The 21,141-nt window shown below is 46.5% G+C and overlaps 1 protein-coding gene and 20 non-coding genes across 24 annotated transcripts in view; all 21 read left to right on the top strand.

Annotated features, from left to right (window-relative positions):
• Positions 1 to 5,923, top strand: part of LOC149087580 (caspase-1-like) — a 47,329-nt gene extending 41,406 nt beyond the window's left edge. For all 4 annotated transcript variants that reach the window (XM_089231506.1, XM_089231505.1, XM_089231508.1 and 1 more), the window contains one exon: positions 5,705 to 5,923. The gene's annotated coding sequence lies outside the window, so the exon portion shown is untranslated. The remainder of the gene's footprint in view (positions 1 to 5,704) is intronic.
• Positions 5,924 to 6,904: 981 nt separating this feature from the next.
• LOC149087579 (U1 spliceosomal RNA) lies at positions 6,905 to 7,067 on the top strand. Its single transcript, XR_016192613.1, has one exon. It is a non-coding gene; the product is annotated as a U1 spliceosomal RNA (small nuclear RNA).
• A 552-nt stretch (positions 7,068 to 7,619) lies between these two features.
• Positions 7,620 to 7,782, top strand: LOC149087578 (U1 spliceosomal RNA). The gene has a single exon (XR_016192611.1). It is a non-coding gene; the product is annotated as a U1 spliceosomal RNA (small nuclear RNA).
• Positions 7,783 to 8,334: 552 nt separating this feature from the next.
• LOC149087577 (U1 spliceosomal RNA) lies at positions 8,335 to 8,497 on the top strand. Its single transcript, XR_016192610.1, has one exon. It is a non-coding gene; the product is annotated as a U1 spliceosomal RNA (small nuclear RNA).
• A 552-nt stretch (positions 8,498 to 9,049) lies between these two features.
• On the top strand, positions 9,050 to 9,212 carry LOC149087576 (U1 spliceosomal RNA). The gene has a single exon (XR_016192609.1). It is a non-coding gene; the product is annotated as a U1 spliceosomal RNA (small nuclear RNA).
• A 552-nt stretch (positions 9,213 to 9,764) lies between these two features.
• Positions 9,765 to 9,927, top strand: LOC149087575 (U1 spliceosomal RNA). The gene has a single exon (XR_016192608.1). It is a non-coding gene; the product is annotated as a U1 spliceosomal RNA (small nuclear RNA).
• Positions 9,928 to 10,479: 552 nt separating this feature from the next.
• LOC149087574 (U1 spliceosomal RNA) lies at positions 10,480 to 10,642 on the top strand. Its single transcript, XR_016192607.1, has one exon. It is a non-coding gene; the product is annotated as a U1 spliceosomal RNA (small nuclear RNA).
• A 552-nt stretch (positions 10,643 to 11,194) lies between these two features.
• LOC149087573 (U1 spliceosomal RNA) lies at positions 11,195 to 11,357 on the top strand. The gene has a single exon (XR_016192606.1). It is a non-coding gene; the product is annotated as a U1 spliceosomal RNA (small nuclear RNA).
• A 552-nt stretch (positions 11,358 to 11,909) lies between these two features.
• On the top strand, positions 11,910 to 12,072 carry LOC149087572 (U1 spliceosomal RNA). Its single transcript, XR_016192605.1, has one exon. It is a non-coding gene; the product is annotated as a U1 spliceosomal RNA (small nuclear RNA).
• A 552-nt stretch (positions 12,073 to 12,624) lies between these two features.
• LOC149087571 (U1 spliceosomal RNA) lies at positions 12,625 to 12,787 on the top strand. Its single transcript, XR_016192604.1, has one exon. It is a non-coding gene; the product is annotated as a U1 spliceosomal RNA (small nuclear RNA).
• Positions 12,788 to 13,339: 552 nt separating this feature from the next.
• LOC149087570 (U1 spliceosomal RNA) lies at positions 13,340 to 13,502 on the top strand. Its single transcript, XR_016192603.1, has one exon. It is a non-coding gene; the product is annotated as a U1 spliceosomal RNA (small nuclear RNA).
• A 552-nt stretch (positions 13,503 to 14,054) lies between these two features.
• Positions 14,055 to 14,217, top strand: LOC149087569 (U1 spliceosomal RNA). Its single transcript, XR_016192602.1, has one exon. It is a non-coding gene; the product is annotated as a U1 spliceosomal RNA (small nuclear RNA).
• Positions 14,218 to 14,769: 552 nt separating this feature from the next.
• LOC149087568 (U1 spliceosomal RNA) lies at positions 14,770 to 14,932 on the top strand. The gene has a single exon (XR_016192600.1). It is a non-coding gene; the product is annotated as a U1 spliceosomal RNA (small nuclear RNA).
• Positions 14,933 to 15,484: 552 nt separating this feature from the next.
• On the top strand, positions 15,485 to 15,647 carry LOC149087567 (U1 spliceosomal RNA). Its single transcript, XR_016192599.1, has one exon. It is a non-coding gene; the product is annotated as a U1 spliceosomal RNA (small nuclear RNA).
• Positions 15,648 to 16,199: 552 nt separating this feature from the next.
• Positions 16,200 to 16,362, top strand: LOC149087566 (U1 spliceosomal RNA). Its single transcript, XR_016192598.1, has one exon. It is a non-coding gene; the product is annotated as a U1 spliceosomal RNA (small nuclear RNA).
• Positions 16,363 to 16,914: 552 nt separating this feature from the next.
• Positions 16,915 to 17,077, top strand: LOC149087565 (U1 spliceosomal RNA). Its single transcript, XR_016192597.1, has one exon. It is a non-coding gene; the product is annotated as a U1 spliceosomal RNA (small nuclear RNA).
• Positions 17,078 to 17,629: 552 nt separating this feature from the next.
• Positions 17,630 to 17,792, top strand: LOC149087564 (U1 spliceosomal RNA). Its single transcript, XR_016192596.1, has one exon. It is a non-coding gene; the product is annotated as a U1 spliceosomal RNA (small nuclear RNA).
• Positions 17,793 to 18,344: 552 nt separating this feature from the next.
• Positions 18,345 to 18,507, top strand: LOC149087563 (U1 spliceosomal RNA). The gene has a single exon (XR_016192595.1). It is a non-coding gene; the product is annotated as a U1 spliceosomal RNA (small nuclear RNA).
• A 552-nt stretch (positions 18,508 to 19,059) lies between these two features.
• On the top strand, positions 19,060 to 19,222 carry LOC149087562 (U1 spliceosomal RNA). The gene has a single exon (XR_016192594.1). It is a non-coding gene; the product is annotated as a U1 spliceosomal RNA (small nuclear RNA).
• Positions 19,223 to 19,774: 552 nt separating this feature from the next.
• Positions 19,775 to 19,937, top strand: LOC149087561 (U1 spliceosomal RNA). The gene has a single exon (XR_016192593.1). It is a non-coding gene; the product is annotated as a U1 spliceosomal RNA (small nuclear RNA).
• A 552-nt stretch (positions 19,938 to 20,489) lies between these two features.
• Positions 20,490 to 20,652, top strand: LOC149087560 (U1 spliceosomal RNA). The gene has a single exon (XR_016192592.1). It is a non-coding gene; the product is annotated as a U1 spliceosomal RNA (small nuclear RNA).
• The last annotated feature ends 489 nt before the right edge of the window (positions 20,653 to 21,141 follow it).

Below are 21,141 nucleotides of genomic sequence, written 5' to 3'. Positions count from 1 at the left end.
GGTTGCTTGGCCTCCATGTTTGCTGTATCTCAATTCACAGGACTTTTTCCTATGGGGGTCCCCCTTAAATCACTCATTTATGAGATGCCTATGGACACACAGGAGGATCTCATAACGCTGATTGTCATTGTTGCGGCAGATATCAAAAGCATACCTGGTATCTTTGAGCTCATCTTGGAATCATTTTTGCCTCGTTGTAGACTGTGCAATGACATCAGCGGCCGCCACTTCCAACAACTCTTGTAATAATTAATCAAATAAATCTTTTTGTACTTGTTATTATACTTTTTGTTGTTCCAGCGTTACGTCAAAACCTGCATGCATGCATTTTTTGCGATTTTCACCCTGTCATCGTGGTTTGCGACACCATGTTCAGTTGCAATTTTTGTTCCTCTTGATGTCTACTAACAACCGTCTGAGTTTGTCGGCCCATTAACAGAACCCCCCCCCCCTCTTATATATAAATGTGATTTATTGTACTCTTACTTTTAGGGGAAAAAAGTTATTGTAGCCATTTTTATTATTTAGAACCTGAATTACAGGGCCTTAACTAGGCTGGGACAACCTGGGCACTACCACAGCGCCTTGAACAAAATTTCGGGCCCCCCCCCCTACAAAATTTTTTATTTATTACACTTATTTTGCATAGTAGTAATAACCCTTCCAAGGGGGTTCTAAGAAATTCATTAAGAATTCATTCCCACATATGTAGCATTTAAAAAAAAGAATAATTCAAGTTATTCATTTCAATAGACAATGTAGACTCTTATTTTGGCACTAGCTATTCCTGGCATTGCCTGGGATTTGTCCATACACTGGTCATTGAAGAAATCACAAGCCATTGTAAAGGAATAAACATGTCTGAAATGCAGTTTTGGAATAAAGGTAACCAAAGTAAACATTCCAAAAGTAATTTTTTAGGCTTACAAATCATTGTTACCCACCAGTCTGTATGCCCATTTCGAGCATTTGCCGGGGTCTGGTGAATTTTTAACGTGGTCTGTCATTCAAGGCAATCCTGTTTATTATATATGGAAAATTTCACAGCAGTCGGTCTAATACTGTTGATTTGTTTAGAGAACATACACGCAGAGAAAATCAATTTTATGTATAGTAAAATCGTGATGAGTTGTTACTCAAATTATGAAGAAATTATGATGGCTTAAGCAGAGTGACGATTTGAGTGAAGTGTCACGAGTTTTGATTTGCAACACTGTGGAAATCATATAAAATGAAAATAATATAACTTTTATCAAAATGTAAATTAAAATAATATTAACAGAATTTATAGAGTATAAAAGAAAAATAATTTTTTTCATTTTCAAGCTTTTTGTATTAAATTTATGATAAAATGCACTGGTCCACTTATGATTTATACCAATGTATGTTTTTTTTTATTCAGACTGATAGAACAACTGTTAGAATAGTTAGGATTCTCTACAAAACAATTAATGCTCATCAACTTTACGTATAAATACATAACACATTTAATTTTAGTGCTTCGAGTTCATCAGTAGTTCATGAGGTAATGCCGAACACTGGGCCAAATTTTGATTTGAGGGATCTCCGCAGGGCAAAACAGACATTACGAATCTTCTAAACTTGGGAAGAAATGGTTTTTTCGAAAAAACATATTTTCTTTAAATTTAAAGCCTTAAATTAATGAGGTCCCATACAGAAGAAGAAAGGAGGTTCAGCTTGAAGAGTCCTTAACATTTCCAGAACTCTTTTTCTAGTCGACAAATGAACTTCCTCTGTGTCACTGTTATTTTTTGTTATTCGAGCTATTCTGTTTTGGTAAATAAGGCTTTTATGTTCACTTTTGAACATATAGCAGTGCAGTTGTCAAACTCTTCCTTTAAAAGGAGCTATGGGAATCATCTGTTCCTTTCTCATAAACATTTCCATTGTGGCAAGTTTACCCAAAGCAGCGACGTGTAACAGGGTTTAATAACATTGTTAAAAGCTAGATGGGACAGAAAAAAAAAATGATGACTTAACTAGAGTGACAACTAATCAAGGTTTTACTGTATATAGATTAAGAAGGAGCAAAACTTTATCCCCCATAGCTTTGCCAATTTATAATGATATATAATGCTGCCAGAGCCCAAAGTTCACCACTTCGTGAACTGGCCAATGTCCAAAATTCTGGCTTTCACCAGGCTTTGGGTATCCCCTATATATTGATCCCTATGATTCACGATCATCGCTACATGGGCATATTTTTTTGTGATAATTATAAATAAATAGCTAACCATAATTATTATGGTTAGCTTATGAAAAAACCTTAACGATCAAAGGAATCTGACTATCAATATTTTATTGATCCATATATGGGGATCAACATATAAGGGCTGGCCAATGCATAGGAAAGGCTTGAATTTTGGACATTGGCCAGATAATTGGGCTAGCCAGTTCGTGAAGTGGCCAACTTCAGGATTTGGCAGTAACATATATAAATTTTTTAATTCAGAAAAACTTGGTCTTGTTTGTGTATTATCGCAGGGATCTGTCCGGCCAAAAATTGGGTCAGTTTTCCTGGCCTTTCACAAAATTCCTGACCTGAAAAATGGACCCTTCATAAAATTCTGGATCTGGAAAATGGACCCTTCACAGAATAAAAATTAATAAAACCATACATTTGGCATTTAATTTTTTTGTGATAATTAACTAGATTATTTCGCTTTCCACAAAATTAATGACCTTCATGAAAATAAGGAAATATTCACAAAAGCAGGACCTTATAAAAAAGGTCTGGACAGCCCCCTGGTGTTATATATGTGATGTTATTTGATGTTTTGTTTATTTTTCACCTGATATTAAGAATATTGCCTTATGTTGTGTCTTTTTCTTTTTTTGTTTATTTTTCAGTTTTTATTTGACATTAGGAATTTTGCCTTGTTCGTGTCTTATGTATGATTTATTCTTTTTTTTAATGTTTTATTTCGTATTTTTCACTTAATATTCCTTAACCCTTTGGGCAGCATTGACGAGATATATCGCCTCTTTTAATTAAGGCCTCTTATTTCAGCATTGACAAGACCAGATATTTTGCAGAGTTGATTTCTCAATGGAAAACTGCTTAAAGACTGGTTATACAGTAATTACTTGGCTAACCAAAGTAATTTGTTCGAGAATCATGTTCGTTAGTCAAAATCTTTGTTAGCCGAAGATTGAAGATCAGTTTCATAAAACACTAACAAGCACTGTAAAAAAAACTGACCGAAGGTGGAGATAAACTTCAAATCTGAATGATTTGCCGCTGTGGTGGTCGAGTGGTTATAGTGACAGACTCGCGATGCGAGGATCTGGGTTCGAACCCCACAGTGGTGGTCGGCTGAAGTTGGTTTTCTGTGGTTCCCAACTTCAAGGCGCAAATGCGAGCCGATCTCCCCGTTAAAAAGTCTCGCCACAGAGAGCAACAGTCCTACAACGCTAAATCGTTCAATCATAACACTTCACTCTCATAGTTAGAAAAACTGGTGGCAGATGGCAGCACTACACATAACAAGCATTACAGAGAAACAAAAAAAAACTTCATGTCAGGTTTTACTACACGTACACGCACATTCCCGCATGTACCGATTCGTTGGGGGTTCCGTGGGGGGGGGGGTGCATGTGTGGTGTAGCAGTAGTAGGTAGGGCCTCCAAAAAAGTGCTCGGGGATCCATGATGTTCTTAAGTTAGCCACCTCGTTGGGCAGTTTGCCTGTTGTGGCGTTGTATTTGTATTTGTATTTGAAGGAGCAGGGCTCCCACTCGTCTTATTTTTTGGTAAAATGTCTTACTTGGTTTTGTCCTACCTTTCCTACTTTTTTATCAAATCCTATCAACAAAATTCATATAATTGATTTCAATTTAGGAGAGAATCATCTATATAATGCCAAATAACACATATATGTAGTAGATTTATTTATTATTTATTTATTTATACAATATATTGTTGGCCCTGAGGCCTATACAAGAGGATGCGATTGAAAACGACAAAGATATTGTTTGATATTAGATAAAAAAATTAGTGATAGAGTGGGAGATTGGACAATAGAGCTTGAGAGTTTGTTCCATTCACCAATGGTATGAGGAAAGAAGCTGTATTTAAAGCAGTCAGTGGAAGCAAAAATAAGCTTTATTTTAAGAGAATGATTGAGTCTTCGAGAGATGTAGGATGGTTTGGCTAAGACACCAGAAGTATCTGTGTTGAATTGACCATGGAAAATTTTATATAACAATGCTAATCAAAAAATGAGATGAAAAGTAGAGAGAGGGAGGAGATGAAGTTCGTTTTTAAGTTTGGACATGGAAACGAAAGATGACCAGCAGTCGTGAGCAAATTGGGTGGATTTATTTTGGGTCCCAGATTTCAGCGGCATAGGAAAGAATGGGGGAGATATAAGTTTGGTAACAGAGAAGTGTTTAAGGTTGCGGCGGAGGAAGAAAAGTTTTTTTTTTGTGGGGGGGGGGGTTTCTTTATTATCAAGTGTTGTCTAAGGGGTGGTACTCTCCCCATCCTACTTTTTCTCATTTTTTGAGTGGGAGCTGTGAGGAGGATTGATTTACAGGAAGATGAGATACTGAACTACAGTAAAACTGATTAAACCGTCACCGTTCAGACCAGGGCGGTGACGGATAGCAGAACAAGGGTAACAGAAATCTCTTAATTACTTACATAGTACAGTAACACGATTTCACTGTGGGCTTGAGAAGAAAATGAAAATAAAATCCGTTAAAAGTGAACAATACATACATATTGTATTTAATTTTTCAAAAATGATCAATATTAACTTCAATATAAGGCCAGCCCTGGCAGTGGCGACATTGAAAATAGCATCCTTTATGTTATATCTTTTCCAAAATTCTTTGAGTGTCATATAATCTTGCTTTCATCATAAGCAAGCCTTCGTTAAAAGCTTTTCCTGTAACGTTGTTTTATATTTTCAATTATGCCTTGGTCCATAGTCTGGATAAGTATTTCCTGGGAGAAAGAGACATGTTATTTTGCCATCATTACTTTTGTTCACAAGAAGGGCATGTCGGGGCATTGTCCATTAACAGCAGTGCTTCCTGTGGCAATAGTTTTGTCCTGTGTGCAAAAGTTTTACTATATTTCTCATTTACACAATGCACACAACTAACAGACTATAAATGGTGTTGATACAATCCAATTCGTAGGCGTCCCTATCTGTTTGTGTTTGGCCAGCTCATTTTTGTGTCTGATACATCAGATGGTAGAGATAAGCTCCTAGAATGTTCTGACTGTTTAGTTTGATGCTAAATGTCTTGCACTATAAAACGGTTCTAAAACTTTCAGAAGAAGAAGTGGAGGTACATCTAGAGAAAAATTTTGAGATGGACATGAGTTTATTGGGGCTTTATTGTGTGACATTAATTCTGAGCTCATAATGTGGCCGTGTTATGTTAGCCATGTGTATCCATTTAAACGAAAATGATAGAAGAGGTAGAGCTATCGCGAAAACAATTCATGAGCTGAGATGTCACTGTAATTATGTTGTGATTCTTGTGATGAAAAGAATCTATGCATTTCTCATAGATTCACATCAATTTTTCTGTCCATATGAAACGAATAAAGTTGATTCGAATTGATGTTCCTTTTGTACACTTTGCATATGAATAAGTGTGTTTAAAATTACAAATTCAATTTGATGCAATCATGCAGGACTAATATATTTTTCTTATCTAAATTTCAGGTTTTTATTCATGTGAGAAAACAAAAAAGACAATCTCAAGATCAAATGAATTTTAATTGCTGTTTTTTAAGTAAGACTATCCACCACTAATACTAAGAAATTTTCAATTTTCCTTTCCAAAGCGTTTTGCCAAAATTATTTGTATCCTTTTGTTAATTAAAGGTCATATAATTTGATAAGAATTGGTTTTTATAAATTAAATAGAGTACTTGTGATAAATTTTTCAATTTTTTCAAGCGAAAACAGGAACGGGGTTGCATAACCAAATTTATTTCTGTGAGATGCGTTTCAATGTGCGTTCCTGTTTTCAACTGAACCCCCATCAGCTGTTGACAGGCTATTGATGCTGAAGCGAGAAAAACACAACGTGTATGTCACTTCCTTTACTTGTAGCACTGACTTCTAAAGTACAAGTTAGGTTGGTTCCAGCATCAATCTCTTCTTGCGACATAAAATTCGACCATGATCGAAATACTACCCCCCCCCCTTTCCGATCACAAACACGCTCATGAATTTTTTTCGGCAATGGTCACAGTCACAAAAAGGAATATTATATAAATGTTTCTCTCTGATCACCGGTTACCTTAGCGCAGAGACAGTCGAACTGAGGCTTGACAATGTGCAATATCGTCCATCACTTCGGAAATTTCTTGGGGTGGCAAAGCTGTATTAATTCTGCCCGGCGAGCGTGTTCGACACGAAACCGGCATTCGATCTGTTCGTTCCCCATCGTGATCCAAATTACATCGGGCATTTTTTTTCGGTAACGGTCACCCGTCGCGGAAGGCACATGAATGCTTCCCTCTGACCGCCAACAGTGCGACACATTTGTCCTGCTCTACATTGCTTTTCCGCTAGCAGCGATGGTGTCTTTCGATTAAACTCGCATCGGCTGCTGAAGTAAATGAGAGCACTGCACACTAAAAAAAGAGAACTTGATTCCAGGGCGTGCTCGTATTCCATTGCGTAAGATGCACGGCAGGGAAAAGAACGAGTAAAGATTAACGCCATCTAGCGGTGTACGAGCTCAACCGCGAAGCTTCGCCACCACCGTCGCATACGCAATCGTACATAAACATCCAACGTGATGGAGAATGCACATTTTCTTCACTCCTTCCAACTGCGAAATTCTCGTCGAATATCCGTCGACGGTTGAGTAAGGTAAAAGCGTGCATATATTTTAGCTGCAGCCGCTTCGGCATACTTACCTGGTGCTGGAGATGCCGTGATCAACGAGGCGGCTCTCCCGGGCAGAGGCCTTCCATTGCACTCTGGTTGGCTGCAAGCTCGCCACATCCGCTAATTGCGGTTGCTTGGGGCACGTAATTTTTGGTAGCGGGGTTAGCGTTCGCGCTGATCCCTCCCTTCTGTCAACATCATTTAAATTGTTCTGCCCGGCGAGCGTGTTCGACACGAAACCGGCATTCGATCTGTTCGTTCCCCATCGTGATCCAAATTACATCGGGCATTTTTTTTCGGTAACGGTCACCCGTCGCGGAAGGCACATGAATGCTTCCCTCTGACCGCCAACAGTGCGACACATTTGTCCTGCTCTACATTGCTTTTCCGCTAGCAGCGATGGTGTCTTTCGATTAAACTCGCATCGGCTGCTGAAGTAAATGAGAGCACTGCACACTAAAAAAAGAGAACTTGATTCCAGGGCGTGCTCGTATTCCATTGCGTAAGATGCACGGCAGGGAAAAGAACGAGTAAAGATTAACGCCATCTAGCGGTGTACGAGCTCAACCGCGAAGCTTCGCCACCACCGTCGCATACGCAATCGTACATAAACATCCAACGTGATGGAGAATGCACATTTTCTTCACTCCTTCCAACTGCGAAATTCTCGTCGAATATCCGTCGACGGTTGAGTAAGGTAAAAGCGTGCATATATTTTAGCTGCAGCCGCTTCGGCATACTTACCTGGTGCTGGAGATGCCGTGATCAACGAGGCGGCTCTCCCGGGCAGAGGCCTTCCATTGCACTCTGGTTGGCTGCAAGCTCGCCACATCCGCTAATTGCGGTTGCTTGGGGCACGTAATTTTTGGTAGCGGGGTTAGCGTTCGCGCTGATCCCTCCCTTCTGTCAACATCATTTAAATTGTTCTGCCCGGCGAGCGTGTTCGACACGAAACCGGCATTCGATCTGTTCGTTCCCCATCGTGATCCAAATTACATCGGGCATTTTTTTTCGGTAACGGTCACCCGTCGCGGAAGGCACATGAATGCTTCCCTCTGACCGCCAACAGTGCGACACATTTGTCCTGCTCTACATTGCTTTTCCGCTAGCAGCGATGGTGTCTTTCGATTAAACTCGCATCGGCTGCTGAAGTAAATGAGAGCACTGCACACTAAAAAAAGAGAACTTGATTCCAGGGCGTGCTCGTATTCCATTGCGTAAGATGCACGGCAGGGAAAAGAACGAGTAAAGATTAACGCCATCTAGCGGTGTACGAGCTCAACCGCGAAGCTTCGCCACCACCGTCGCATACGCAATCGTACATAAACATCCAACGTGATGGGGAATGCACATTTTCTTCACTCCTTCCAACTGCGAAATTCTCGTCGAATATCCGTCGACGGTTGAGTAAGGTAAAAGCGTGCATATATTTTAGCTGCAGCCGCTTCGGCATACTTACCTGGTGCTGGAGATGCCGTGATCAACGAGGCGGCTCTCCCGGGCAGAGGCCTTCCATTGCACTCTGGTTGGCTGCAAGCTCGCCACATCCGCTAATTGCGGTTGCTTGGGGCACGTAATTTTTGGTAGCGGGGTTAGCGTTCGCGCTGATCCCTCCCTTCTGTCAACATCATTTAAATTGTTCTGCCCGGCGAGCGTGTTCGACACGAAACCGGCATTCGATCTGTTCGTTCCCCATCGTGATCCAAATTACATCGGGCATTTTTTTTCGGTAACGGTCACCCGTCGCGGAAGGCACATGAATGCTTCCCTCTGACCGCCAACAGTGCGACACATTTGTCCTGCTCTACATTGCTTTTCCGCTAGCAGCGATGGTGTCTTTCGATTAAACTCGCATCGGCTGCTGAAGTAAATGAGAGCACTGCACACTAAAAAAAGAGAACTTGATTCCAGGGCGTGCTCGTATTCCATTGCGTAAGATGCACGGCAGGGAAAAGAACGAGTAAAGATTAACGCCATCTAGCGGTGTACGAGCTCAACCGCGAAGCTTCGCCACCACCGTCGCATACGCAATCGTACATAAACATCCAACGTGATGGGGAATGCACATTTTCTTCACTCCTTCCAACTGCGAAATTCTCGTCGAATATCCGTCGACGGTTGAGTAAGGTAAAAGCGTGCATATATTTTAGCTGCAGCCGCTTCGGCATACTTACCTGGTGCTGGAGATGCCGTGATCAACGAGGCGGCTCTCCCGGGCAGAGGCCTTCCATTGCACTCTGGTTGGCTGCAAGCTCGCCACATCCGCTAATTGCGGTTGCTTGGGGCACGTAATTTTTGGTAGCGGGGTTAGCGTTCGCGCTGATCCCTCCCTTCTGTCAACATCATTTAAATTGTTCTGCCCGGCGAGCGTGTTCGACACGAAACCGGCATTCGATCTGTTCGTTCCCCATCGTGATCCAAATTACATCGGGCATTTTTTTTCGGTAACGGTCACCCGTCGCGGAAGGCACATGAATGCTTCCCTCTGACCGCCAACAGTGCGACACATTTGTCCTGCTCTACATTGCTTTTCCGCTAGCAGCGATGGTGTCTTTCGATTAAACTCGCATCGGCTGCTGAAGTAAATGAGAGCACTGCACACTAAAAAAAGAGAACTTGATTCCAGGGCGTGCTCGTATTCCATTGCGTAAGATGCACGGCAGGGAAAAGAACGAGTAAAGATTAACGCCATCTAGCGGTGTACGAGCTCAACCGCGAAGCTTCGCCACCACCGTCGCATACGCAATCGTACATAAACATCCAACGTGATGGAGAATGCACATTTTCTTCACTCCTTCCAACTGCGAAATTCTCGTCGAATATCCGTCGACGGTTGAGTAAGGTAAAAGCGTGCATATATTTTAGCTGCAGCCGCTTCGGCATACTTACCTGGTGCTGGAGATGCCGTGATCAACGAGGCGGCTCTCCCGGGCAGAGGCCTTCCATTGCACTCTGGTTGGCTGCAAGCTCGCCACATCCGCTAATTGCGGTTGCTTGGGGCACGTAATTTTTGGTAGCGGGGTTAGCGTTCGCGCTGATCCCTCCCTTCTGTCAACATCATTTAAATTGTTCTGCCCGGCGAGCGTGTTCGACACGAAACCGGCATTCGATCTGTTCGTTCCCCATCGTGATCCAAATTACATCGGGCATTTTTTTTCGGTAACGGTCACCCGTCGCGGAAGGCACATGAATGCTTCCCTCTGACCGCCAACAGTGCGACACATTTGTCCTGCTCTACATTGCTTTTCCGCTAGCAGCGATGGTGTCTTTCGATTAAACTCGCATCGGCTGCTGAAGTAAATGAGAGCACTGCACACTAAAAAAAGAGAACTTGATTCCAGGGCGTGCTCGTATTCCATTGCGTAAGATGCACGGCAGGGAAAAGAACGAGTAAAGATTAACGCCATCTAGCGGTGTACGAGCTCAACCGCGAAGCTTCGCCACCACCGTCGCATACGCAATCGTACATAAACATCCAACGTGATGGGGAATGCACATTTTCTTCACTCCTTCCAACTGCGAAATTCTCGTCGAATATCCGTCGACGGTTGAGTAAGGTAAAAGCGTGCATATATTTTAGCTGCAGCCGCTTCGGCATACTTACCTGGTGCTGGAGATGCCGTGATCAACGAGGCGGCTCTCCCGGGCAGAGGCCTTCCATTGCACTCTGGTTGGCTGCAAGCTCGCCACATCCGCTAATTGCGGTTGCTTGGGGCACGTAATTTTTGGTAGCGGGGTTAGCGTTCGCGCTGATCCCTCCCTTCTGTCAACATCATTTAAATTGTTCTGCCCGGCGAGCGTGTTCGACACGAAACCGGCATTCGATCTGTTCGTTCCCCATCGTGATCCAAATTACATCGGGCATTTTTTTTCGGTAACGGTCACCCGTCGCGGAAGGCACATGAATGCTTCCCTCTGACCGCCAACAGTGCGACACATTTGTCCTGCTCTACATTGCTTTTCCGCTAGCAGCGATGGTGTCTTTCGATTAAACTCGCATCGGCTGCTGAAGTAAATGAGAGCACTGCACACTAAAAAAAGAGAACTTGATTCCAGGGCGTGCTCGTATTCCATTGCGTAAGATGCACGGCAGGGAAAAGAACGAGTAAAGATTAACGCCATCTAGCGGTGTACGAGCTCAACCGCGAAGCTTCGCCACCACCGTCGCATACGCAATCGTACATAAACATCCAACGTGATGGAGAATGCACATTTTCTTCACTCCTTCCAACTGCGAAATTCTCGTCGAATATCCGTCGACGGTTGAGTAAGGTAAAAGCGTGCATATATTTTAGCTGCAGCCGCTTCGGCATACTTACCTGGTGCTGGAGATGCCGTGATCAACGAGGCGGCTCTCCCGGGCAGAGGCCTTCCATTGCACTCTGGTTGGCTGCAAGCTCGCCACATCCGCTAATTGCGGTTGCTTGGGGCACGTAATTTTTGGTAGCGGGGTTAGCGTTCGCGCTGATCCCTCCCTTCTGTCAACATCATTTAAATTGTTCTGCCCGGCGAGCGTGTTCGACACGAAACCGGCATTCGATCTGTTCGTTCCCCATCGTGATCCAAATTACATCGGGCATTTTTTTTCGGTAACGGTCACCCGTCGCGGAAGGCACATGAATGCTTCCCTCTGACCGCCAACAGTGCGACACATTTGTCCTGCTCTACATTGCTTTTCCGCTAGCAGCGATGGTGTCTTTCGATTAAACTCGCATCGGCTGCTGAAGTAAATGAGAGCACTGCACACTAAAAAAAGAGAACTTGATTCCAGGGCGTGCTCGTATTCCATTGCGTAAGATGCACGGCAGGGAAAAGAACGAGTAAAGATTAACGCCATCTAGCGGTGTACGAGCTCAACCGCGAAGCTTCGCCACCACCGTCGCATACGCAATCGTACATAAACATCCAACGTGATGGGGAATGCACATTTTCTTCACTCCTTCCAACTGCGAAATTCTCGTCGAATATCCGTCGACGGTTGAGTAAGGTAAAAGCGTGCATATATTTTAGCTGCAGCCGCTTCGGCATACTTACCTGGTGCTGGAGATGCCGTGATCAACGAGGCGGCTCTCCCGGGCAGAGGCCTTCCATTGCACTCTGGTTGGCTGCAAGCTCGCCACATCCGCTAATTGCGGTTGCTTGGGGCACGTAATTTTTGGTAGCGGGGTTAGCGTTCGCGCTGATCCCTCCCTTCTGTCAACATCATTTAAATTGTTCTGCCCGGCGAGCGTGTTCGACACGAAACCGGCATTCGATCTGTTCGTTCCCCATCGTGATCCAAATTACATCGGGCATTTTTTTTCGGTAACGGTCACCCGTCGCGGAAGGCACATGAATGCTTCCCTCTGACCGCCAACAGTGCGACACATTTGTCCTGCTCTACATTGCTTTTCCGCTAGCAGCGATGGTGTCTTTCGATTAAACTCGCATCGGCTGCTGAAGTAAATGAGAGCACTGCACACTAAAAAAAGAGAACTTGATTCCAGGGCGTGCTCGTATTCCATTGCGTAAGATGCACGGCAGGGAAAAGAACGAGTAAAGATTAACGCCATCTAGCGGTGTACGAGCTCAACCGCGAAGCTTCGCCACCACCGTCGCATACGCAATCGTACATAAACATCCAACGTGATGGAGAATGCACATTTTCTTCACTCCTTCCAACTGCGAAATTCTCGTCGAATATCCGTCGACGGTTGAGTAAGGTAAAAGCGTGCATATATTTTAGCTGCAGCCGCTTCGGCATACTTACCTGGTGCTGGAGATGCCGTGATCAACGAGGCGGCTCTCCCGGGCAGAGGCCTTCCATTGCACTCTGGTTGGCTGCAAGCTCGCCACATCCGCTAATTGCGGTTGCTTGGGGCACGTAATTTTTGGTAGCGGGGTTAGCGTTCGCGCTGATCCCTCCCTTCTGTCAACATCATTTAAATTGTTCTGCCCGGCGAGCGTGTTCGACACGAAACCGGCATTCGATCTGTTCGTTCCCCATCGTGATCCAAATTACATCGGGCATTTTTTTTCGGTAACGGTCACCCGTCGCGGAAGGCACATGAATGCTTCCCTCTGACCGCCAACAGTGCGACACATTTGTCCTGCTCTACATTGCTTTTCCGCTAGCAGCGATGGTGTCTTTCGATTAAACTCGCATCGGCTGCTGAAGTAAATGAGAGCACTGCACACTAAAAAAAGAGAACTTGATTCCAGGGCGTGCTCGTATTCCATTGCGTAAGATGCACGGCAGGGAAAAGAACGAGTAAAGATTAACGCCATCTAGCGGTGTACGAGCTCAACCGCGAAGCTTCGCCACCACCGTCGCATACGCAATCGTACATAAACATCCAACGTGATGGGGAATGCACATTTTCTTCACTCCTTCCAACTGCGAAATTCTCGTCGAATATCCGTCGACGGTTGAGTAAGGTAAAAGCGTGCATATATTTTAGCTGCAGCCGCTTCGGCATACTTACCTGGTGCTGGAGATGCCGTGATCAACGAGGCGGCTCTCCCGGGCAGAGGCCTTCCATTGCACTCTGGTTGGCTGCAAGCTCGCCACATCCGCTAATTGCGGTTGCTTGGGGCACGTAATTTTTGGTAGCGGGGTTAGCGTTCGCGCTGATCCCTCCCTTCTGTCAACATCATTTAAATTGTTCTGCCCGGCGAGCGTGTTCGACACGAAACCGGCATTCGATCTGTTCGTTCCCCATCGTGATCCAAATTACATCGGGCATTTTTTTTCGGTAACGGTCACCCGTCGCGGAAGGCACATGAATGCTTCCCTCTGACCGCCAACAGTGCGACACATTTGTCCTGCTCTACATTGCTTTTCCGCTAGCAGCGATGGTGTCTTTCGATTAAACTCGCATCGGCTGCTGAAGTAAATGAGAGCACTGCACACTAAAAAAAGAGAACTTGATTCCAGGGCGTGCTCGTATTCCATTGCGTAAGATGCACGGCAGGGAAAAGAACGAGTAAAGATTAACGCCATCTAGCGGTGTACGAGCTCAACCGCGAAGCTTCGCCACCACCGTCGCATACGCAATCGTACATAAACATCCAACGTGATGGAGAATGCACATTTTCTTCACTCCTTCCAACTGCGAAATTCTCGTCGAATATCCGTCGACGGTTGAGTAAGGTAAAAGCGTGCATATATTTTAGCTGCAGCCGCTTCGGCATACTTACCTGGTGCTGGAGATGCCGTGATCAACGAGGCGGCTCTCCCGGGCAGAGGCCTTCCATTGCACTCTGGTTGGCTGCAAGCTCGCCACATCCGCTAATTGCGGTTGCTTGGGGCACGTAATTTTTGGTAGCGGGGTTAGCGTTCGCGCTGATCCCTCCCTTCTGTCAACATCATTTAAATTGTTCTGCCCGGCGAGCGTGTTCGACACGAAACCGGCATTCGATCTGTTCGTTCCCCATCGTGATCCAAATTACATCGGGCATTTTTTTTCGGTAACGGTCACCCGTCGCGGAAGGCACATGAATGCTTCCCTCTGACCGCCAACAGTGCGACACATTTGTCCTGCTCTACATTGCTTTTCCGCTAGCAGCGATGGTGTCTTTCGATTAAACTCGCATCGGCTGCTGAAGTAAATGAGAGCACTGCACACTAAAAAAAGAGAACTTGATTCCAGGGCGTGCTCGTATTCCATTGCGTAAGATGCACGGCAGGGAAAAGAACGAGTAAAGATTAACGCCATCTAGCGGTGTACGAGCTCAACCGCGAAGCTTCGCCACCACCGTCGCATACGCAATCGTACATAAACATCCAACGTGATGGGGAATGCACATTTTCTTCACTCCTTCCAACTGCGAAATTCTCGTCGAATATCCGTCGACGGTTGAGTAAGGTAAAAGCGTGCATATATTTTAGCTGCAGCCGCTTCGGCATACTTACCTGGTGCTGGAGATGCCGTGATCAACGAGGCGGCTCTCCCGGGCAGAGGCCTTCCATTGCACTCTGGTTGGCTGCAAGCTCGCCACATCCGCTAATTGCGGTTGCTTGGGGCACGTAATTTTTGGTAGCGGGGTTAGCGTTCGCGCTGATCCCTCCCTTCTGTCAACATCATTTAAATTGTTCTGCCCGGCGAGCGTGTTCGACACGAAACCGGCATTCGATCTGTTCGTTCCCCATCGTGATCCAAATTACATCGGGCATTTTTTTTCGGTAACGGTCACCCGTCGCGGAAGGCACATGAATGCTTCCCTCTGACCGCCAACAGTGCGACACATTTGTCCTGCTCTACATTGCTTTTCCGCTAGCAGCGATGGTGTCTTTCGATTAAACTCGCATCGGCTGCTGAAGTAAATGAGAGCACTGCACACTAAAAAAAGAGAACTTGATTCCAGGGCGTGCTCGTATTCCATTGCGTAAGATGCACGGCAGGGAAAAGAACGAGTAAAGATTAACGCCATCTAGCGGTGTACGAGCTCAACCGCGAAGCTTCGCCACCACCGTCGCATACGCAATCGTACATAAACATCCAACGTGATGGAGAATGCACATTTTCTTCACTCCTTCCAACTGCGAAATTCTCGTCGAATATCCGTCGACGGTTGAGTAAGGTAAAAGCGTGCATATATTTTAGCTGCAGCCGCTTCGGCATACTTACCTGGTGCTGGAGATGCCGTGATCAACGAGGCGGCTCTCCCGGGCAGAGGCCTTCCATTGCACTCTGGTTGGCTGCAAGCTCGCCACATCCGCTAATTGCGGTTGCTTGGGGCACGTAATTTTTGGTAGCGGGGTTAGCGTTCGCGCTGATCCCTCCCTTCTGTCAACATCATTTAAATTGTTCTGCCCGGCGAGCGTGTTCGACACGAAACCGGCATTCGATCTGTTCGTTCCCCATCGTGATCCAAATTACATCGGGCATTTTTTTTCGGTAACGGTCACCCGTCGCGGAAGGCACATGAATGCTTCCCTCTGACCGCCAACAGTGCGACACATTTGTCCTGCTCTACATTGCTTTTCCGCTAGCAGCGATGGTGTCTTTCGATTAAACTCGCATCGGCTGCTGAAGTAAATGAGAGCACTGCACACTAAAAAAAGAGAACTTGATTCCAGGGCGTGCTCGTATTCCATTGCGTAAGATGCACGGCAGGGAAAAGAACGAGTAAAGATTAACGCCATCTAGCGGTGTACGAGCTCAACCGCGAAGCTTCGCCACCACCGTCGCATACGCAATCGTACATAAACATCCAACGTGATGGGGAATGCACATTTTCTTCACTCCTTCCAACTGCGAAATTCTCGTCGAATATCCGTCGACGGTTGAGTAAGGTAAAAGCGTGCATATATTTTAGCTGCAGCCGCTTCGGCATACTTACCTGGTGCTGGAGATGCCGTGATCAACGAGGCGGCTCTCCCGGGCAGAGGCCTTCCATTGCACTCTGGTTGGCTGCAAGCTCGCCACATCCGCTAATTGCGGTTGCTTGGGGCACGTAATTTTTGGTAGCGGGGTTAGCGTTCGCGCTGATCCCTCCCTTCTGTCAACATCATTTAAATTGTTCTGCCCGGCGAGCGTGTTCGACACGAAACCGGCATTCGATCTGTTCGTTCCCCATCGTGATCCAAATTACATCGGGCATTTTTTTTCGGTAACGGTCACCCGTCGCGGAAGGCACATGAATGCTTCCCTCTGACCGCCAACAGTGCGACACATTTGTCCTGCTCTACATTGCTTTTCCGCTAGCAGCGATGGTGTCTTTCGATTAAACTCGCATCGGCTGCTGAAGTAAATGAGAGCACTGCACACTAAAAAAAGAGAACTTGATTCCAGGGCGTGCTCGTATTCCATTGCGTAAGATGCACGGCAGGGAAAAGAACGAGTAAAGATTAACGCCATCTAGCGGTGTACGAGCTCAACCGCGAAGCTTCGCCACCACCGTCGCATACGCAATCGTACATAAACATCCAACGTGATGGGGAATGCACATTTTCTTCACTCCTTCCAACTGCGAAATTCTCGTCGAATATCCGTCGACGGTTGAGTAAGGTAAAAGCGTGCATATATTTTAGCTGCAGCCGCTTCGGCATACTTACCTGGTGCTGGAGATGCCGTGATCAACGAGGCGGCTCTCCCGGGCAGAGGCCTTCCATTGCACTCTGGTTGGCTGCAAGCTCGCCACATCCGCTAATTGCGGTTGCTTGGGGCACGTAATTTTTGGTAGCGGGGTTAGCGTTCGCGCTGATCCCTCCCTTCTGTCAACATCATTTAAATTGTTCTGCCCGGCGAGCGTGTTCGACACGAAACCGGCATTCGATCTGTTCGTTCCCCATCGTGATCCAAATTACATCGGGCATTTTTTTTCGGTAACGGTCACCCGTCGCGGAAGGCACATGAATGCTTCCCTCTGACCGCCAACAGTGCGACACATTTGTCCTGCTCTACATTGCTTTTCCGCTAGCAGCGATGGTGTCTTTCGATTAAACTCGCATCGGCTGCTGAAGTAAATGAGAGCACTGCACACTAAAAAAAGAGAACTTGATTCCAGGGCGTGCTCGTATTCCATTGCGTAAGATGCACGGCAGGGAAAAGAACGAGTAAAGATTAACGCCATCTAGCGGTGTACGAGCTCAACCGCGAAGCTTCGCCACCACCGTCGCATACGCAATCGTACATAAACATCCAACGTGATGGAGAATGCACATTTTCTTCACTCCTTCCAACTGCGAAATTCTCGTCGAATATCCGTCGACGGTTGAGTAAGGTAAAAGCGTGCATATATTTTAGCTGCAGCCGCTTCGGCATACTTACCTGGTGCTGGAGATGCCGTGATCAACGAGGCGGCTCTCCCGGGCAGAGGCCTTCCATTGCACTCTGGTTGGCTGCAAGCTCGCCACATCCGCTAATTGCGGTTGCTTGGGGCACGTAATTTTTGGTAGCGGGGTTAGCGTTCGCGCTGATCCCTCCCTTCTGTCAACATCATTTAAATTGTTCTGCCCGGCGAGCGTGTTCGACACGAAACCGGCATTCGATCTGTTCGTTCCCCATCGTGATCCAAATTACATCGGGCATTTTTTTTCGGTAACGGTCACCCGTCGCGGAAGGCACATGAATGCTTCCCTCTGACCGCCAACAGTGCGACACATTTGTCCTGCTCTACATTGCTTTTCCGCTAGCAGCGATGGTGTCTTTCGATTAAACTCGCATCGGCTGCTGAAGTAAATGAGAGCACTGCACACTAAAAAAAGAGAACTTGATTCCAGGGCGTGCTCGTATTCCATTGCGTAAGATGCACGGCAGGGAAAAGAACGAGTAAAGATTAACGCCATCTAGCGGTGTACGAGCTCAACCGCGAAGCTTCGCCACCACCGTCGCATACGCAATCGTACATAAACATCCAACGTGATGGGGAATGCACATTTTCTTCACTCCTTCCAACTGCGAAATTCTCGTCGAATATCCGTCGACGGTTGAGTAAGGTAAAAGCGTGCATATATTTTAGCTGCAGCCGCTTCGGCATACTTACCTGGTGCTGGAGATGCCGTGATCAACGAGGCGGCTCTCCCGGGCAGAGGCCTTCCATTGCACTCTGGTTGGCTGCAAGCTCGCCACATCCGCTAATTGCGGTTGCTTGGGGCACGTAATTTTTGGTAGCGGGGTTAGCGTTCGCGCTGATCCCTCCCTTCTGTCAACATCATTTAAATTGTTCTGCCCGGCGAGCGTGTTCGACACGAAACCGGCATTCGATCTGTTCGTTCCCCATCGTGATCCAAATTACATCGGGCATTTTTTTTCGGTAACGGTCACCCGTCGCGGAAGGCACATGAATGCTTCCCTCTGACCGCCAACAGTGCGACACATTTGTCCTGCTCTACATTGCTTTTCCGCTAGCAGCGATGGTGTCTTTCGATTAAACTCGCATCGGCTGCTGAAGTAAATGAGAGCACTGCACACTAAAAAAAGAGAACTTGATTCCAGGGCGTGCTCGTATTCCATTGCGTAAGATGCACGGCAGGGAAAAGAACGAGTAAAGATTAACGCCATCTAGCGGTGTACGAGCTCAACCGCGAAGCTTCGCCACCACCGTCGCATACGCAATCGTACATAAACATCCAACGTGATGGAGAATGCACATTTTCTTCACTCCTTCCAACTGCGAAATTCTCGTCGAATATCCGTCGACGGTTGAGTAAGGTAAAAGCGTGCATATATTTTAGCTGCAGCCGCTTCGGCATACTTACCTGGTGCTGGAGATGCCGTGATCAACGAGGCGGCTCTCCCGGGCAGAGGCCTTCCATTGCACTCTGGTTGGCTGCAAGCTCGCCACATCCGCTAATTGCGGTTGCTTGGGGCACGTAATTTTTGGTAGCGGGGTTAGCGTTCGCGCTGATCCCTCCCTTCTGTCAACATCATTTAAATTGTTCTGCCCGGCGAGCGTGTTCGACACGAAACCGGCATTCGATCTGTTCGTTCCCCATCGTGATCCAAATTACATCGGGCATTTTTTTTCGGTAACGGTCACCCGTCGCGGAAGGCACATGAATGCTTCCCTCTGACCGCCAACAGTGCGACACATTTGTCCTGCTCTACATTGCTTTTCCGCTAGCAGCGATGGTGTCTTTCGATTAAACTCGCATCGGCTGCTGAAGTAAATGAGAGCACTGCACACTAAAAAAAGAGAACTTGATTCCAGGGCGTGCTCGTATTCCATTGCGTAAGATGCACGGCAGGGAAAAGAACGAGTAAAGATTAACGCCATCTAGCGGTGTACGAGCTCAACCGCGAAGCTTCGCCACCACCGTCGCATACGCAATCGTACATAAACATCCAACGTGATGGGGAATGCACATTTTCTTCACTCCTTCCAACTGCGAAATTCTCGTCGAATATCCGTCGACGGTTGAGTAAGGTAAAAGCGTGCATATATTTTAGCTGCAGCCGCTTCGGCATACTTACCTGGTGCTGGAGATGCCGTGATCAACGAGGCGGCTCTCCCGGGCAGAGGCCTTCCATTGCACTCTGGTTGGCTGCAAGCTCGCCACATCCGCTAATTGCGGTTGCTTGGGGCACGTAATTTTTGGTAGCGGGGTTAGCGTTCGCGCTGATCCCTCCCTTCTGTCAACATCATTTAAATTGTTCTGCCCGGCGAGCGTGTTCGACACGAAACCGGCATTCGATCTGTTCGTTCCCCATCGTGATCCAAATTACATCGGGCATTTTTTTTCGGTAACGGTCACCCGTCGCGGAAGGCACATGAATGCTTCCCTCTGACCGCCAACAGTGCGACACATTTGTCCTGCTCTACATTGCTTTTCCGCTAGCAGCGATGGTGTCTTTCGATTAAACTCGCATCGGCTGCTGAAGTAAATGAGAGCACTGCACACTAAAAAAAGAGAACTTGATTCCAGGGCGTGCTCGTATTCCATTGCGTAAGATGCACGGCAGGGAAAAGAACGAGTAAAGATTAACGCCATCTAGCGGTGTACGAGCTCAACCGCGAAGCTTCGCCACCACCGTCGCATACGCAATCGTACATAAACATCCAACGTGATGGAGAATGCACATTTTCTTCACTCCTTCCAACTGCGAAATTCTCGTCGAATATCCGTCGACGGTTGAGTAAGGTAAAAGCGTGCATATATTTTAGCTGCAGCCGCTTCGGCATACTTACCTGGTGCTGGAGATGCCGTGATCAACGAGGCGGCTCTCCCGGGCAGAGGCCTTCCATTGCACTCTGGTTGGCTGCAAGCTCGCCACATCCGCTAATTGCGGTTGCTTGGGGCACGTAATTTTTGGTAGCGGGGTTAGCGTTCGCGCTGATCCCTCCCTTCTGTCAACATCATTTAAATTGTTCTGCCCGGCGAGCGTGTTCGACACGAAACCGGCATTCGATCTGTTCGTTCCCCATCGTGATCCAAATTACATCGGGCATTTTTTTTCGGTAACGGTCACCCGTCGCGGAAGGCACATGAATGCTTCCCTCTGACCGCCAACAGTGCGACACATTTGTCCTGCTCTACATTGCTTTTCCGCTAGCAGCGATGGTGTCTTTCGATTAAACTCGCATCGGCTGCTGAAGTAAATGAGAGCACTGCACACTAAAAAAAGAGAACTTGATTCCAGGGCGTGCTCGTATTCCATTGCGTAAGATGCACGGCAGGGAAAAGAACGAGTAAAGATTAACGCCATCTAGCGGTGTACGAGCTCAACCGCGAAGCTTCGCCACCACCGTCGCATACGCAATCGTACATAAACATCCAACGTGATGGGGAATGCACATTTTCTTCACTCCTTCCAACTGCGAAATTCTCGTCG

This window comes from Pholcus phalangioides, unplaced genomic scaffold (genome assembly GCF_987345545.1).
Source record: "Pholcus phalangioides strain wild (caught in Gottingen) unplaced genomic scaffold, Ppha-v1.0 ptg000004l_1, whole genome shotgun sequence".
Taxonomy (NCBI): Eukaryota; Metazoa; Arthropoda; class Arachnida; order Araneae; family Pholcidae; genus Pholcus; species Pholcus phalangioides.
Note: the sequence above shows the minus strand (reverse complement) of the source record. Positions and strands in the feature narration are given on the sequence as shown.